This window comes from Culex quinquefasciatus, chromosome 1 (genome assembly GCF_015732765.1).
Source record: "Culex quinquefasciatus strain JHB chromosome 1, VPISU_Cqui_1.0_pri_paternal, whole genome shotgun sequence".
NCBI classification, from domain to species: Eukaryota; Metazoa; Arthropoda; class Insecta; order Diptera; family Culicidae; genus Culex; species Culex quinquefasciatus.
Window position 1 is genome coordinate 38,359,275 of NC_051861.1, and position 18,569 is coordinate 38,377,843.

At 36.0% G+C, this 18,569-nt stretch overlaps 1 protein-coding gene across 5 annotated transcripts in view; it reads right to left on the minus strand.

Moving 5' to 3' along the window:
- LOC6035052 (elongation of very long chain fatty acids protein AAEL008004) overlaps positions 1-18,569 on the minus strand; it is a 109,341-nt gene that overhangs the window by 39,887 nt on the left and 50,885 nt on the right. For 3 of the 5 annotated variants that reach the window (XM_038248635.1, XM_038248636.1, XM_038248632.1), the window contains exon 1: positions 16,180-16,922. The exons of the other annotated variants lie outside the window; for them this stretch is intronic. The gene's annotated coding sequence lies outside the window, so the exon portion shown is untranslated. Of the gene's footprint in view, positions 1-16,179; positions 16,923-18,569 lie in introns of those variants that run through there. 5 annotated transcript variants of the gene reach the window in all.

The following is an 18,569-nucleotide window of genomic DNA, read 5'->3' on the forward strand; positions in this document are numbered from 1 at the left end:
ATTTTGGTCGTATAATTGGGGCCACGATTTCTCTTATCGAACCAGGAGACAGTTTCGGATCGTCCATCAATTACTTGTTCTGTGCCTTTTCGACGGAGGTGTCTTATCTCAACGAAATTTCGGTAAACGTAAGAAGTCGGACGTTTGATGTTAATGGTCACAAATTAAGTAAGTCAGACGTCAGACGTTTGAAGATAATAATACTAATCTAAATCCAAAATGGTGAATAAAACCTGACGTTTAAGGTTACTAAATCACGGGATATCAGACGGGTGGTGCCAAAGAACCAAACGTCAGAATCAGACACTAATATTGGAATAGCGATCCGATTTCGAAGTCTGACGCCAGACATCTTCTCAGTATCGATTTCTTCAGGAAAGTCAATTTCTACTTGGAAAATTTCCTGCTAAATTTCCCTCAAGAGTGCAATCCTAACGCGTGGGAAGTTTTTCCATTTCCGACACTGCCCCAGTTACCCTGAAACGGCATCAAAATCGACCCGTAATAAAAAAGAAACGAACAAATGCTCCGTTCCACCCCTACACTGTGTGCAACTGCAGCGCTCATGACATTTTGCTCTGGTACGAACAAGTCGCAGCAGAACGCCCAGGAATGTGCGTGTGTGTCGGACGTCATGATGATTCTATCGCAGAAGAGCAGCGAGGACATAAAGCTCAAACGACTGTGCCATCCGTCGAGGTCGGACAAAAAGTGATTGCAAATGGTGTATAAAAACATTGGAATCGAGTAAACAAGTCATCAACTGGAGCGATGGAGAAAAAGAAACGCGGTATTTAACGATTGGACACACGGAAAGCGCAAACGTCTGATTCAGACGTTTGATAATTCTCAACATTTAAGTTAGACGTCAGATACATAATCGAATGTGTTAAAAAATTTCAGTCGTCTGAAACGTCAAATCCGTCACTATTTCAACGGAACCGCTTCAGACATGGAACAAACCATGCGTAACGCAATCCAAACGATGCGACGCGAGGCAAGGTCTTTATCTAATCAAGACTGGACGAGCCTGTCAAGGCTCCCTCCACCTCTTCCACGTGTGTGTGGTGTAGAATTTCAATTAATCAAATTAATTTCACTTGCATGCACTCCGCAAGCAACAAAGCCGAGGACAATTCTAACGAGAGGTAGAACAAGAGGGAGAGTCGGAGGGTTCTAGGACCTGGACATGGTGGCGCCCCTCGATTTGCGCACACCTGTGGACAAGAGGAGCAAGGGAGGGGGGTATTTTCATTCTCTTCTTTCTAGGAAAATGAAGTTTAGTAACGCAATGATAAAGTTTATGTGTTGGGGGGTCCAACGATGGTTTGATTACTTTAATTTTATCTTGAAATTATGAAATATTGTGCGAAAAATAAAACTTAAATCACTTGTCAGGCGTCTTAATTCAGACGTTTGACAAACCCCTTGTCCCATCGCGTTGAAAGCCCGTTATTTACTGGAATCATGCGATCCAGTTGGCACCTACTCCGCCGTCCTAGTAGGTGGGAATGAAAGGCAAAATAAATGTTCATTGATCGAATCAACCCAGTCCAGACCGGGTCACTTGGATGGAAGGGTGGTGGGGTACGCTAGACGCTATATCTTGATTGATCCAGGAGAATTTTTAACTGGAAAACATCAGGTGATAGCATGTCAAGGTACTGAAAGGTAGGTGGGAATGCTGAGTGGTTGATTTTAGAAAAGAACAATTTTGGAAGCGAAGTGCAATCAATGTCCATAGTTCCCACCCCTTTAACACAACCTTGGTTGTGGTCATTGAGTTGTCAAACATCACTGTATTTAAGAGTCACTATTCTGAAAATGCTTAAAAAGTTCAAGCAAACTGATGTTGATGCCGATACATGGTGTCGATCCAAATCCCAAAATAAAATTCCCTGACTTTTCCCTGACCTCTCCAGACCACCAATCTTTTTTTATTTTATTGGTTTCATGCATTTTTTTATTGGTTTCATGCATTTTCCTTTTTGAATATTGCAAATTTAAGATATTCAAAAAAAATCAACGCTTTTTTTATTTTGATTTTTTTAACCATTAATTCTGCAAAAACTTAAAAACTTTTTTTTGTCAATCATTGTTGAGCAACCATAAAATCTAGAGTTTTTTTTTTTTTTTTTCAATGGGTCCTATAAACATATGAAACACAATAGCTTAAGGGCCTTAAAAAAATGAAATGATTAATAATTTCAATTGCTGCAAATTTCAAATTGTGATTAGTTAGTTTCACTTCATTTCATGTTCAAAAAAACAATTGAAAATTTGAATTAAAGTAAGAAGTCATGTTTAATTTTAAAATTGTTGCCTTTTGCGGAATTTTCAAACGAATTAGGCCGATGCCATTTTTGATTGTGTTTTTATAAAAACTAAAGGTTTTGGAGACAAAAACTTAAAAAATATGTAATTTTGTAGAACCTTAAGAAAGATTAAAACAAAACTGAAAAACTAAGAAAATGTACAATTAAATGAAAATTTTTCAAGTAAATGTTTACGGTTTTAAAAAGATCTAGGTCTTTTTCAACAAGGATTGTATTTAAACGGTTTTCTTGAAAACATCTTCTTAAAATTTCAAATTTTTTTGCTTTAAAATTTAAAAAAACGGTTTCTACCTTTGCCAGAACCTATAGACGATCATTCACACGATCAATACATTTTATAAAAATAAAAACAAAATACAACCTGCTCGAGCTTTTCAGAAAGTCATTGTTTATCAAACTTAGATATTTGGGTGTTTTGGAATAGATTCCAAATTTAAGCTAGATCTGACCACGGGAACTCCTCCTTGTAACCCCTTGAATGTTGTTTGGGGAAAATATGTAAAATGTAGTTGTACAATCCCTATGAAATCTCGAATGCTGGAAACAACTCTTCCGAAGAGACCATATTTTATAAATTCTTGAACCCTCAAATTCCTTTATTTAGAATTGTTAAGGAGAAATCAAAAAAATCCACGCCATCCCAAAACCCAATCCGCGCAAAATCCGCGTCATTTTATGAAAAATAATTTTGCGACGAACAGACAAAAGAGTTTCATAATAAATTCAATTTTGTAATCTCAGAACGCAGAATCTTGAAACGCTGAAAATGTATTTTTGCTAGGATTAGGTAAACTAGAGAAAAAAGCCAAAACAAACATTTTGGCAAAAAAATATCAAAAATTACAACATTTTGAAATTAAAATCTAAAAAATCAATGAAATCTAAATAAAAACATAAAAAAAATTTAATTTTTTTTAATAAATTCTCGATCTTGAGGTTTCAAATTTAAGATACAGTTCATACTCGATGGTCTTACCAAAGCGTAGCTTAGAAAAAATCGAAGCAAATTTTCCTACATCATCTTCTTAAAATTTTAAAATTTAAGAATTTAAGAATTTAAGAATTTAAGAATTTAAGAATTTAAGAATTTAAGAATTTAAGAATTTAAGAATTTAAGAATTTAAGAATTTAAGAATTTAAGAATTTAAGAATTTAAGAATTTAAGAATTTAAGAATTTAAGAATTTAAGAATTTAAGAATTTAAGAATTTAAGAATTTAAGAATTTAAGAATTTAAGAATTTAAGAATTTAAGAATTTAAGAATTTAAGAATTTAAGAATTTAAGAATTTAAGAATTTAAGAATTTAAGAATTTAAGAATTTAAGAATTTAAGAATTTAAGAATTTAAGAATTTAAGAATTTAAGAATTTAAGAATTTAAGAATTTAAGAATTTAAGAATTTAAGAATTTAAGAATTTAAGAATTTAAGAATTTAAGAATTTAAGAATTTAAGAATTTAAGAATTTAAGAATTTAAGAATTTAAGAATTTAAGAATTTAAGAATTTAAGAATTTAAGAATTTAAGAATTTAAGAATTTAAGAATTTAAGAATTTAAGAATTTAAGAATTTAAGAATTTAAGAATTTAAGAATTTAAGAATTTAAGAATTTAAGAATTTAAGAATTTAAGAATTTAAGAATTTAAGAATTTAAGAATTTAAGAATTTAAGAATTTAAGAATTTAAGAATTTAAGAATTTAAGAATTTAAGAATTTAAGAATTTAAGAATTTAAGAATTTAAGAATTTAAGAATTTAAGAATTTAAGAATTTAAGAATTTAAGAATTTAAGAATTTAAGAATTTAAGAATTTAAGAATTTAAGAATTTAAGAATTTAAGAATTTAAGAATTTAAGAATTTAAGAATTTAAGAATTTAAGAATTTAAGAATTTAAGAATTTAAGAATTTAAGAATTTAAGAATTTAAGAATTTAAGAATTTAAGAATTTAAGAATTTAAGAATTTAAGAATTTAAGAATTTAAGAATTTAAGAATTTAAGAATTTAAGAATTTAAGAATTTAAGAATTTAAGAATTTAAGAATTTAAGAATTTAAGAATTTAAGAATTTAAGAATTTAAGAATTTAAGAATTTAAGAATTTAAGAATTTAAGAATTTAAGAATTTAAGAATTTAAGAATTTAAGAATTTAAGAATTTAAGAATTTAAGAATTTAAGAATTTAAGAATTTAAGAATTTAAGAATTTAAGAATTTAAGAATTTAAGAATTTAAGAATTTAAGAATTTAAGAATTTAAGAATTTAGGAATTTAAGAATTTAAGAATTTAAGAATTTAAGAATTTAAGAATTTAAGAATTTAAGAATTTAAGAATTTAAGAATTTAAGAATTTAAGAATTTAAGAATTTAAGAATTTAAGAATTTAAGAATTTAAGAATTTAAGAATTTTAGAATTTTAGAATTTAAGAATTTAAGAATTTAAGAATTTAAGAATTTAAGAATTTAAGAATATAAGAATTTAAGAATTTAAGAATTTAAGAATTTAAGAATTTAAGAATTTAAGAATTTAAGAATTTAAGAATTTAAGAATTTAAGAATTTAAGAATTTAAGAATTTAAGAATTTAAGAATTTAAGAATTTAAGAATTTAAGAATTTAAGATTTTAAGAATTTAAGAATTTAAGTATTTAAGTATTTAAGAATTTAAGAATTTAAGAATTTAAGAATTTAAGAATTTAAGAATTTTATTTTTTTGTTCTCTTATTTAATTTTAATTTTTTTGAATATTGATTTCTCTGATTTTTGTTTTCAGATTTTTTAAATTTTTTATTTAAAAATTTCGGATCTTTTAATTTTTTTTTTAATATGATGTTTTTTTGGGTTTTTTAATACTATTTTTTTATTTATTTTTTCTAATTTCTGAATAATCCAATTTTGAAAGTTGAAGCTGTAAATTTTGAATGTTTTGATTTTTTTCCTTCAAGAATGTTCAAATTTAAAAAAATATTTCTTCTGGTTGAATCCCATCTAAAATTCAAAGGCGGAGAAGCTTCTGTTACATCCAATCAAGCTCATATTTGGGAAAGAAGCACAGTACACCCACTGGAACATGCCCAATAATAATTTTTGTTACATCAAAATGTCTGTATCAGGAAAAGTTTGAAATATGATTAAGATTCACAAGATTTAAATTGAATGTATCCAGTATAAAAGAATAATAATAAGGATAAAAAACATTCCTCAAAACTTTAAAGAAATTAAATATTCAGAGTCAGTATTTTTAAAAATAAGTTGAGTGTAGTCCGTAAAAACCCTGTTTTTCCATAAGTTTTTTGTTTTATTTCTTTAACTCTTGAATTTAATTGTTTAATTTTTAATTCCATTTCACCATCACTATTTTGCTTACATTTAAGATTACACAAATTTAGACTACTTTGGATCATTTTTAAATCATAGTCCAGTTTAATTTCTAGAAAAATAAGAATTTAGATAACGAATACTCAAGTGAAATTTTGGAAAATTTTCTAACCTTACAATTTTTGTTAGAATTTTAGAATAAGAATTTAAAAAATTAAGAAATCAACAATTCCAAAATATCAGAACTTCAAAATTTTTAAAATTTAGAATCTTTATGCTTTAGAATTTTAGTTTTTTTTATTTCAAATGTTCGATTTTTTTAACTTTGGGTTTTTTAAAACATTCAATTTTTCTGACAAAATGTATGATTTTATCTATGGTTCCTATATGCTAAGCAAACAACCTATTTAAGAACAAATCTCTGAGGATGGTGGGGCAACTGCCTCATATTGTCCCATCCTGTGTGCGCTAGTAATTTGTATTTTTTAGTTGAACGGAAATCCAAATCAAATCCAATTTTTTTAATTTTTAAACCTAAACATTGCAAACAAGCTACGCGCTTTTCATCGAGACCCTTTTCTTAAACATTTTTTATATGGAGTTCTGCGTTCCTTCTGGACTGACCAATTTAAAAATTAAATATTGTCAATGTTGCAAAGTTTGGCCTGGAAGACATTCAAATACATCATCAAGGGCGAATTTTTAAAAAGAAATGAAATTTTGTAGTAATATTTTTAAGATCATCGAAATTCCCTGACCCAGCATAAAATTCCCTGACTTTCCCTGACTTTTCCAGGTCAAATAAAATTCCCTGACAATTCCAGGTTTTCCCTGACTTTTCCAGAAATCGACACCATGCGATAGTTCCCACCTTTTTTCACCATCTTCATGGTGATACCATCAATCAGCTTTCAAACATTACTGAATTTAAAGGATCGAAAAATTTAGAATGTTCCCACCTTTTGGGCACCACCTTGCTGGCGTCAGCTACCACCAACTTTGGTGTTTATAAATGGAAAAGGTCCTGCAAGAGAAGGGAGTGGGTGAGCGGCATCGGTCACGTGTCCTGACTTTTATTACTACATTTTTTTGTGGTGCGCTCTCCCATTCTTGGCCCACTTTGATTGGCTCCAGTTTTGATGAGGGACCGCTGACGTCCGAGGCGCAGTGATGACATAAAGTATTTTTTTGTTTTGTTTCCGTTCCGATTCCGTTTTTAGCTACGAGGATTAGGTGTGGTGGAATTGGGTCATTTTGGGAAGGTTATTTTGATATTTGTACCAAAATATAATGCTTTTGAAACTTTTTTCTAACCTAGAACTAAAATGATTTGATTATACTTTCAAACAAACTATTTTTTTTAACCGACACCAATCCCAATCGAAGCGCCGCAAATATAAGTCCATAAAACATGAATTCTATACACAACTTGGCGAGCCGCTCTCATAAAAATGCCACCGGTGCAAAACACACACGTTAAATATAAATCGCTTAAAATACCACCCCGAAGTAAAGTTAGACACTATGGACGGAGAGTATCAGCGGGGTTTTGCGGAGGGTCAGGCTTGCAATAATAAAAGCAATAATTAGGTTGATTTTTTTAAAATCTTAGTAGGTTAGGGACCATCCGTAAAACAAGCGGACACTTTTGGTGGGAGGGAGGGGGTGGTATGGCGATTTTTCACGCAAGATACAAAAAAGATTTTTTTTTGTATGGACAATTGTCCACGAAGGGGAGGGGGGGGTTGAGATTTCTAAAAAAGTATTCACGTGGTTTATGGATGGTCCCTTAGCAAATTTCGAAGAAAATCCGCAGCGAACAGGACCTTTTCACAATCGTCTCTGACCCCGGCAGTGCCTAAAATAGAACTCCAAGTTTTCGTGTAAACGCGATAAAAAAATAACATGAGTTTCGTTCCATGAAAAGTGAGGTTAGCATTCGAAGAACTTTCGGAAGGGTCAGTACAAAGTTTACCGTGAGCAATCACTACCGAGGCGTTCAATTTCGGAAGTTTGCCAAGTAGATTAACCTTGACAGGTGGCAAGTGTCACACCTTAAATTCTGAGCGGAAGAAACGATGAGTACACCGCAAACGCCGGCTGTTGATTGTTTGCAGCCAATTTATAATTGACGGGCGTGGATGCGGCGTGTAAATTGAGGACGGTTAGGGATGCTTGTAAATTTTAGCAATCGAAAAAATACCCTGAATTCGAATTTTACTCCCACCTTGGTGTTATTGACCATGGGCGCGCTTCGTCCAACCAAGGCAAACCATGCTAAAGGTAAGGAACCTGTCTCACAATTATTCATGATTCCATCATCGTCGTCATCATCGCTGATTGACGCTAATATTTAACGGTGGTAATTAGCATAAATGTTGACTAGCGACGGTAACTTCTCGGAGTTATCGCTTGACACAAGGGATTTCGTGAAACATGTGCAGCAATAACAACACGTGGGTTGTTTTAATCAACAATGATGCGTCAAAACACCAGTTGACCATCCCTCGCAGAACTTGAACCTTCAAATCGAAGCGCGTCCCCAAGTTGCGAGAAAAAAGTCAACACTATCACCCTCGCACAAGTTAAGTCACATGTCTCCCTAAATTGGCTCAACCGGCGAGCTCGCGCACACACTCACACCACGCGCACGATATCATCCCATCTGCACTGACATTTGCACAGATCGCGACGCGATCCGATCATCGCAGCAACCATATGGTTCGCGATTACGCGTGCACTCACACTCTTTCTCGCGCATCGTGTGTGATGTCATACCGCGGCGTAACACTGTGTTGGTGACTTTGACTCGCGGAGCAGTAGGCCGCGGGGGCTGACTTTTCGTTGCTTTTTGTTTTCGGCAAGTGAAAGAGAATGTGGTGTGGTGCAGCGGGAAGAGGCCGGGAAGGTCAGGCGTAGTGTTGCATGGTTGAACTATTTTGGTTGGGGGAAACCGGCTTTTTTGGTTTGTTTTGGAGATTCTGTCAATCTGTCACCCTATCAATCTGTCAAACTGTCAACCTTCTGTCACCCCACAGTACCGAATCGTGTCGACCAAAGGTCGCCAAGGTTCTTCACGGTACACACTCCCCAAGAGCCCCCCCCCCTTGGGGTGGCCCATTGAATGTTTGTCAACAATGGGCCAGCGCAGGTCTACCCCTGGGGGCAAATTTGACGACGGCGCGTAGGCACATCGAGACGGTCGGTTATTGGGTCACACGATGACGACGACGTCGTCGTCTACACGGTTCAAGCAGAATCGATTACATAAACCGGCATCCACCGGTTTTGTCGGGGTCAACACCGCGCGGAATTCTCTCATGGCGGCGGATTAGACCGGGCTGGAAATCGATTCTGTGAGTGAAAGTTATGGTTTAGGAACCAAAGTCGTCGGGGGACGGACGGACGCACCGATTTAGTAAGGGTACACTAATTGGTTGGTCGGTCCGCGCGCAAAACTTGATAATTGTGCGTGGCGAATGGCGGCGGCAGCGGCAGCAGCTGGAGGGCTTCCAAAAGGTGTATCGGATGGTAACTGGTTCAACATTGAACTAGTTTCGGTGGCCGTAATTTGACACGGTCACCTTAATTAGGCACCGAAACGTGGTGGCAGCGTTGTCGCCAGGGCGTACGGTGAAATATTTGATTTTACAGCGTGGAGCTGAACTTGACTTTGATTAGACTGAATCCAATTGAAGTTGCTAGATTTACAGAGGATCTGAATGTCCCCGGAAATGACCAGATCTTTTCCAGATTTCACAAAGGAGTCAGATTTAGTCAACTCTGAGTCCAAATCGAGCAATTCTGAAGGGCTGGAGCCGGAGTCGTGAAATTGTTGGAAGCTGCAGTTGGAGTCAGTATATTTTACACAACTTAAGTAAAATGAAGTCAGAGTCGACTGAACTCAGCTCCTACAGCTTCCAGAAAAGATCAGAATACCTCGACTTTATCTAATCCACACATGTTGTAAAAGCTAGCAAAACAATGTGTGAGGACCGAAAATAAACATTGCATCCTGCACGCGTCATTCGGACTGCCCTCAATCAACATGCAAATTTATTAGTTGATTTATGTAGTTTTTTTTTTAAAAAAAAGGTCCAATTAACCAAATTTTCAGTTTTTGCATTTAAGGTGCAAGCAAATTTGGTTTATTCGACCTTTCAAAACTCCAGATTTGCAGGTTGCGACTTGAAGGTTTTTGACAGTTGTTTGTTTACCACTAAAAATGTATGCACGCCGGCCCAGAACTACTCAATTAAGAGTTCAAAGTAGGAAAAAACAAAAGTGATTTTTTCAACTCTTTTCATTGTGAGCTGGGGTAGGATTCTCTCAATGCATAAGGTTGACAAACAAAGAAAGAGTGTCAATCAGTTTGACAGCATTCTTGCGTGTCTCAACCTGTATAGATTCAGGATCAAGGAGCAAGCCATTTTGCGTTATGCTGTAATAGGACTAATCAAGACATCCAAATATCAATGCCACATGTTCAATGGCGGCCATAACGTATGCATCAAGATTGACAGGTGTCAAGGTTTTCTCTTGCTGCAAAAATCAAGTTTGTATCAGAAAACAGATAAAACAAATCACGGCGCAAATTAGATTCAATTACGCTACGAGAATGACCGTCCCGGTGCGTAGAAATCAATAAAATGTGAAAATTGTGGAGAAGATTTCCTGCACCTCTCCGAGTCGAGCTCATCTCGCCACACCAATGCCATTGCCGCCACGCGGAGTTTGCTAATTTATTCCGCCGATAAGTGGCACGCCTGATGGCGATCAATCGGTAAATCAAACCCATTTTTATGAACTTGTACTGGCGATAAACCTCGACCAACCTGTTCCATTGACGACGAGAGGCTCTTTTTGCGTCTGCTCTCTCCGCCCGTCGTTCCAAGGATGTGTCACCTGTGTGTACAAAAACATTGATCGAGTTTATTTCCCAGGGCTGCACGCCAAGCGTAATGACGAGGTTAAATATCTGACGAGGAGCGAAAAAATTACGACCTCACGCCAGAATTCCAAAACAATCGGTAGTTAAGCGGTCTAAAAATAGCTCGCCTCTAATTGTAATTCTGCGGCTTACTTGCGGGTGACATTCGGGTGGTCGAAATCAGAATTTCGGTACGAAAGCAGTTGGGCAGAGCTGTGAAAAGCACTGTGTTTGACAGTTGTGCACCTTGCAGGTGCAAAACCTTGGTTGCGCATCTATTCTGTCAAAGCTTGACTGCGTCAAGGTTAATAATTCTGAAGGTGTGATGACCTGGAAACGCAGGATTGGAACTTCAACCGAAATGTCCCATCGCAGCCGTGGACCACTCACGATCCGCCGCTCTTTATGGCCGCCCGTTGATTTTGGCTGGGAAATGGAGATTTTTACGAGCTCCAACGACCGCGCGTTGGTGACGACCGTACGTCTCGGCAATCGAATTTTCATTAGGGGGGCTTGTTTTTTGTTGAGGATGAAATTCTTGCGAAACGACCAGGCTTGAGGCAGCTCGCGGACTCGATATGTCACCGACCAAAGTGTCGTTGGACGGGGCCTTTCGCCAAATTTCTTGGTAGATCGAACGATCGAGGCCTCCGCGACGAGATGAGTCAGAGTGGCGGCTTAGGTTAGGTAACGAACTTGGAAGCGGGGTTGCAAAATTTGGTTCGATCGAAACGTCGCTTCGGTTACATTTTTAAGAGAAACGGCGGATTTTGAAAGGATTTTGGTGAACACAGTGTTTGATTGGTGTCAACATGGTTGAAAGCTCTCTATCCAAGTTTCTATCTAACTCAAAAATGAGTTTTTCTGTTTCAGCGTGCATGTTTGCAGTGAAGTTGACAAACAGCTGTCACTTTTGGAAATCTCCCGGTAAAGACAAAAGTTCAATCAATGTTCAGGTTATAGTTGGATGTATAAACAAAACCCTGCATAATTTTTACGGGGCAAAAGGTTTAACGGGATTCGGATTTAAAATGAGCCAAATCGAAGAAATTCTTATAAGTTTGGTAGGATAAAGACTCGGTTCAATTTCCATCCAAGTTGCTTTGTTCTAAAAGAGGTATTAAACTATGACAAACAAACAAACAAACTCGCACTTGTCAAACACAAAGACAGTTTGCCAAACTTGCAAACTCGCGAACTAAGCAAAACGTATGCAAACTTTTCAGCAAGCAAATGCAGCCAAACAAACAAGGCAAGCAAACTGCCAAACTGTCTAAAAGTGTGAGTTTGTTTGTTGGTTTGTCATAGTCTAATACCTGCTGCATTATTAAAACAAATTATTTTCAGAAACTTTTGTCAGCTAGCTTTCCAATGAGCTATTTATTGCTAGATTTCAGATGAAAAAGCCATTTAGAATCTGTAATTGGGTCCTAAAATGAAGCTTAGATTGCTGATATTATTGTTTACAGCGATAAAGCTTATTATTTTGAGTACAATGACCCTTTGTACGTCCACAAAGATTTTAAAATAGATTTTTAAATCAATTTTGAAAAATTAACCTCGCGGTCCTTCTTGACAGAAAAGCTCCTACTTGACAGCTCGTTCCAAGGGGACCATAGTTGATCCATCGAAAAAATGCTGTCTTGTAAAAAAAAAATTTGCATTAAAATGAAAAAAAGTGATCAGAAATGGCTTTTAATCGTGTTTTTTTACCGTTGTAGATAATAATTGACATAGGGCTTTAGTACCCAATTGAACGTCAAAGTGTTGATATGCCAACGTTAGGTACTCGATGGATATACATACTGTTCCCATCCATCAACAGAAAGCATTTTCTGACAAGTTGGACATCACTCATTCTTTGCTTTAATATCTGATTCAGATAGAATCTGAAATGATTCTTCTGTTTTCTGTGCTGTGCTTATGAAAAGTGACAACAAGTTAAGACGTGAATGTAATTTCAATATTGAAAACGAATTATTACACAATATAATGTATCACATACTTATTATATTTTCCAATTTATCCCTAAAGCAGTAAAATATTGGGTTTGTTTAAGGCTACCAACTCTTGCTGAGCAAAAAACCGTACACTTTGCCGATATGACACCATGGTATAACAAAAACTGTCAATGAATGATTTAGATAAATTAAATTTAATATATTTGAGAATTAAAAATATAAAACTTTGTCGTTTTTACAGCTAACAAATTTCACAAAATACTATCAGAGTTCTTATGACTTGCACGTTTAAAAATATTCATAAAATAAACCGTGATTTGAATCAAATCTTTATGTTCTTAATTTTTTTTTGTTAAACGTTTAAAAGTTTACGAAAAAAAAATATCGTTCCTAGTATTTTCACGAACACTTTTCCAGAGTTATTTTTATTGAAAATGTCCTATAACATGTAAAACACAACAGTTTATAGGACCTTTAAAAAAACTCTAGATTTGTTAATTCAAATGTTCAAATGTTTTCACAAGTTTTAGAAAGCCTTTGGAAAGGGATAAATATATTTGGTAAGGAATTTCTAAATGAAAAATTCTAGAGTTTTTTTAAAAGGTCCTTTCAACATGTCGACGTCGTCGTGCTATCTTGTCGCACCCGCCATTTTGACGTTCCGAGAAAAACGCGTTTTAATGTTTGACCTTGAATATACAAAAACGAGAGCACGCAATGTAAACAATAACAAACACGTTTTGTTTGGCTGACCATTCTGTGCATTGTCCCAAAGTTTGGTTGAAGTTGGATGCTGGAGTCCCGAGTTATAATTACAAATGTTTACGGTAGTCTAGCTTGTACGTGCGACAAACGCATCCTGACTTTCCTGGCCTGAAATCCCTTTGGCCTTTTGTCGCACTTACATCAATTTTCATGGAGTGACAAGATAGCACGACAAGATTCAAAATACTTTCATATATAAAGTGACAAAAATGCACGGAGTTTTTTCGGTTTTTGTTGAATATCTCAGGATTGAAATCGAATTTTGGGGATCTGTGACGGTCAAAAGGTGAGGCATTGTTAGCTGCACAATATGGCGTTCTTAACTCAATTTGGCCCAAAATGCACGTACGACAAGTTAGCACGATGGCGACGATGTGGAAGATTATTAATATTCAAGTTTGAATTGAGGAAACCCCGGAAAACTCTCCCTTTTTAAATCAAACCCACAGAAAAATAAAAAAATTCTAGTTAATAAAAGCTTCGACCAAATCAAAAAAGCAATGCAATGATTACAAAGTTGTTAAAATTCCGTACAAATCCGTAGTATGCGTAAAATTCCCTACAAAAATTCCGGCCTGTTAAAAATCCGCAAAAAGGTTCAAAAATCCGTATGGTAAGGAAAAAAAAATACAGTTGGTAGCCTTAGGTATGTTGTTTTTTTTTTTTAATTTTGAAATTTACTGAAAAAATGACCTTTAAGTTTTTACCTCAAAAAAGTATGGAGCCATGAACAATTATTTTAGTGCAGTGTTTAAACTTTTTGAGTGATCAAATTTTGAGTTATTTTAAGTACGAAAAAAACCTGATTATGAATTTTATTGCTAAATTCAACCTGATTTTTTTTAATTAATTTTCAATTTTTTTAAACATGTAAAAATTCGTGACAGTTGCAAAGTCATCAAAGCGTGAACAAATGTTCAAGAACTTAAGAACCACGAAGAAATTCCAATTTTACGTTACCTTTCTATGAAACAGATTTTATTGATAAATTTTATTATTCAAAATATATAAGCATTGAATTAAATTAAAATCTTTTTTTTTTTTTGCAAAAAGCAAAACAAAAAACAAAAATAAATCAGAAATAAAACGATATTGCATTTTAATACCTTTCATGGAAATCGCTTCAACATACAAATCCCACATTCTCGGAGCTACTGAACGCACTTCTGAGAATCGGTGATTCACTTCTCGTAAATTTAGCAGTGCAATTGTTGACATTGATAGCGTACACGGGGTTTTGGAATGAGTCACCTGAGAGCCAAATTTTCGTAGAGAGATTGGATACTTTTAAAAATTAAAATTAAAAAAAATCAACATTTAAACAATTCTATCGAAAAACTAAAAAAAATAGGCATAAAAACTTTTTGGATTTGTTTTTCTACCGTTTCTTGAAATAATTTTTGACTCTTTTTGAAAACAAAATTTCTGTACAACAGACTGCAAAAGGACAAGACTATTGAAAACATTTTTTTTTATAAATATTTATTTCTTCTTTACTCTTTTGCCAAAATAATTTTGAAAATTTATTTTTTTCTCAATTCGATACCTCAATTCCGTCTCCAAGTTTGATATACCTTTTATGGTTTATGCTTATAAGATGATGTGTAAAAGTGAAATTGTGTGCTCAAATTCTGGTAAGCACTGACTGTCAATTATAAATAAGTGAAAAACTATTGTTTCCAGACTAAAAAAATTGTAACTAAAAAAAATAATTTCGATAACCCGTAACTTATTGACACCTCTATTACGGACTTCAAAATATAAGTACCTTCGAGATTGTTGACGATTTGGTGAAGTGTGTTGAGGTGTTCATGTTTTTTGGCAAGTACTGTTCCAGTGTTCCAGTGGATCTCTTAAGGTAAGTTCTGATGATTTTGTCAATCTGTCAAAATTTGTCAACTGTCAAAAAGTTGCTAAAAAAAACGATTCCAGATTTTTTTTTGGAAAGGTCCTATGAACATATGAAAGTAAATAGCACTATAAGCACTGTTCTAGTTTTCCAGTAGTTTTCGTTTGGTAAGTTCTGACTTTCAATTTATCATAAGTGAATAAGTACTGTTTCTAGAAAAAGTTTTATCTTGGGCAAAATTGATACATGTTTTTTTCGAATTGAAACATTTTCGTATCCTTTAGGCTACAAACATTGTAAATGGAAAATCAATTTCGGTAAGCTGTAACTTTTTTTCAAAATTGACACCTCTATTACGGACTTCACAATAGAAGTACATTCGAGTTAAATGTCGACTTGGTGAAGTGTAAAGTGTGTTGAAGTGTTCGTGTTTTCTGGTAAGTACTGTTCCGGTGTTCCAGTGGATCTCGCAAGGTAAGTTCTGATAATTCTGTCAATCTGTCAAAGTTTGTCAACTGTCAAAAAATTACAAAAAAAAAACAATAATGTTCCTCTAAAACCGTGGACCTCCGCTGGAAGTCAATTTCCAGCCCCAACACTCTCAGTTACATCATAGTTTCCCCAGTGCGATAAGAAACCATATCGCGCGCCGCACGGCTAGTAGTAGCATCGTATGACACATGTCCAATTCATTTATCACACATCCATCACTCCACATAGAGAAAATCTCTTCCCGTCCAATTGTCGCTTATCAGCTGCTGCTACCGCCGTTTCGTCACCTTTTCTCACTTTACTCTCTTGGCCGACACCGAATCAGTCAGTTACTTTGTTAAGGCGGTGACCCAATTCCAGCCCTCACCGCTGGATGCGCTCCCCTAGCTTTTTATCGACTCTACGTTACATAATCGTGCGCGGGCCCGGATTTGGAGCGCGGTCGCGATCATAAAAACTTGTTCTCAATGTCCATGGTTTTTTTTTGCGAAAAACGATAAGTTTTTTTTGTTCTCTCGTTTTCACGATATTCTCACCTTTTGGGCGCAGTTGTCGCCGATATGTGCTTGGTTAGCCTGGAAGACGTTCGTTGGGCGGTGATCGTTGGCTGGAAATAGTTTGCTAGCGCGGGCAGTGCTTTACAATCACTTGGTCACTTAAATTTTTCCCCTTAAGTCGGCAGTGCAAAGAACGCGCGGCGACCCTTGCGAGCGATCGTCGCCAAGAAAATTCCACCGCACTCAGCTGTTTTGCGGAGCCAAAACCCAAAACACACACTCAACCGAAACAAACAACAAAAAAAGTAGATTAAAACAAAACACACTTAAAAAGTTGGCAACAACAATCACAACACGGGCGCACACACTGAGCAGGACCGACCGAAACTGCACGTTTTTTTGGTTGCCTTTCTATCGTTTCTTCCCGCTTTTCTCTGACAGATCGAGGGGGTATGATCGCGATCGCGCAAACGCCCACGAACTGGCGCAGCACCAATACAGTCGCAGAAATGTCGGTGTCTTCTTGACAACCTCGAACCAGCTGACACGACAGGTTAGAACCACGGCAGTCGGACACCCGGAATCATCTTCCTCACCGACAGCACGGGTCACACGATCTCGATCACAAGATCACAAGTCCACAAAGCGATCAACGCTAGAACACCTCAAGTGATGTTCTAAGATTCTAAGAATCGCGACGACGACGGCCAACTGAACACTGAAACTTGGCGGAGCTACTGGGCGGGCGATCCGAACACGCTGGCAATCGAAAGTTTACTAAACTGAACTTGAGCTAAACGGCTAGTGTTTAGCTGGGGTGGGAACCTCCGCTGGAGGTCGCGGCGCACAGGTGAGGACACTCACGATCTACTAACAGACTCTCGCGAGAGAGAGAGAGAGAGAGAGCGTACGCAACGTGTTGAGTGCCGCTGCCGCAGGCAGCAGTAGGCTGTGGAAATTTTGGCAAGAAGTTAGAAGTGAGAGAGAGCGTACGAGCGCGTCGTGAGTGGAACTGCCAGCGGCGTAGCAAAAGACGCTCGCGGGGAAGGTCATCGGTCGCGGGTGGCCGAAGGTGGTTCGGTAATAAAGTGGAAACAAAGGTGGATGACAATGGAGGTGACAAGAGTGGCAGCGGTGGTGCTAATTTTAAGGAATGCTACATTTTTGCTCAAACAAGGACACGGTTTCCGTGGCGCGATTGATTGATTTGGGCGAGTTTGGAGGTGTGAGGTGGGAATTCGAAGTAGTGACGAGCTGTCAATTCTGTCAACTGTCAATATTGTCCATCTTTCATTCTGTCAAATCAAGCAATACCAAGGGTCGTTGTTTTGTTGTTAGCAATCAACTCCGTATTAACTTTTCAATAGGGTGAAATGTAAACAAACAGTCTATCCCACTTGCTCTAGTAAAAGTTCAAGTAGAGTAAGAAAGGGATAGACTGCTTGTTTAAATTTACGGATTCGCCCTATTGAAGAGTGAATACGAAACTTATGTTTGATTGTTTACAAACAAAACAAACCCTTGGAATTGTTTTGCGCGAACTGTCAAATTAATGTAGTTTTGTTTTTTTTTTCTAACCGCATTAATTTGTTCCACAGAAGTATCAACTCCATGCAGATTCAGACTGCCATAAGTTTGACGCCAACTTAAATATCTGCAGTGCGATTGTTTAATTCGGTTCTAGAAAACAGTAAACATAAACAAAGCAGCTTGTTTTTGTGATTGTCAAAAACAGACTAAGACCAAGATACACTAAACCCCCGATGGTTTGACACCAACTGTTGTCAAACGAACGGGGTCGCTTTTTAGTTTGACACCCCTTTTACACGGAGTTCACACACACTACCAAAAGTTTGTTTTAATAGTGTGCGTGAGCGCTGTGTGAAAAGTGACAGTTCGTCAATTTTTAGTTTGACTTTGACCAACCAACGGGGTACAAACTAAAACAGTGTTAAAGAAAAAGTGACTATTTGACTATTTTGACACCTGGAATTCTCGCCTTACCTTACTAATCTAAACATTAGGTGCCCGATGGATTAACGTGCTTTCTTTCTAGGCAAATCGTCATATTTGGAAGTCTTTCTCAAGCAAGATCAGTTAAACATTGAGTCACTTCGGATAAGCATGTCAGAAAAAGTCATAATTAAGTGACAGCTATTTGTTTTCGTCAGACAAAAAAACAAACGCGCTGTCGAGAAAACTGTTAATTGACGAGAAAAATCACGTTTTTGTTTGAAATAAACTTATTAACCTTTTGGGGCGTTTTAGGCTATTTAGGCCTCAATTAGAAAGTAGTTTTTCCCTTAGAAAAAAAGAGTATTGAAAAGTGACAGATCCTCGTTTTCACCCGAAGAAAAACATAAACTCTTGAAAGAAAACTGTTAATTTCGAGTTAAATTCAAATCCCTGCTGAGAAGGATCCATGTATT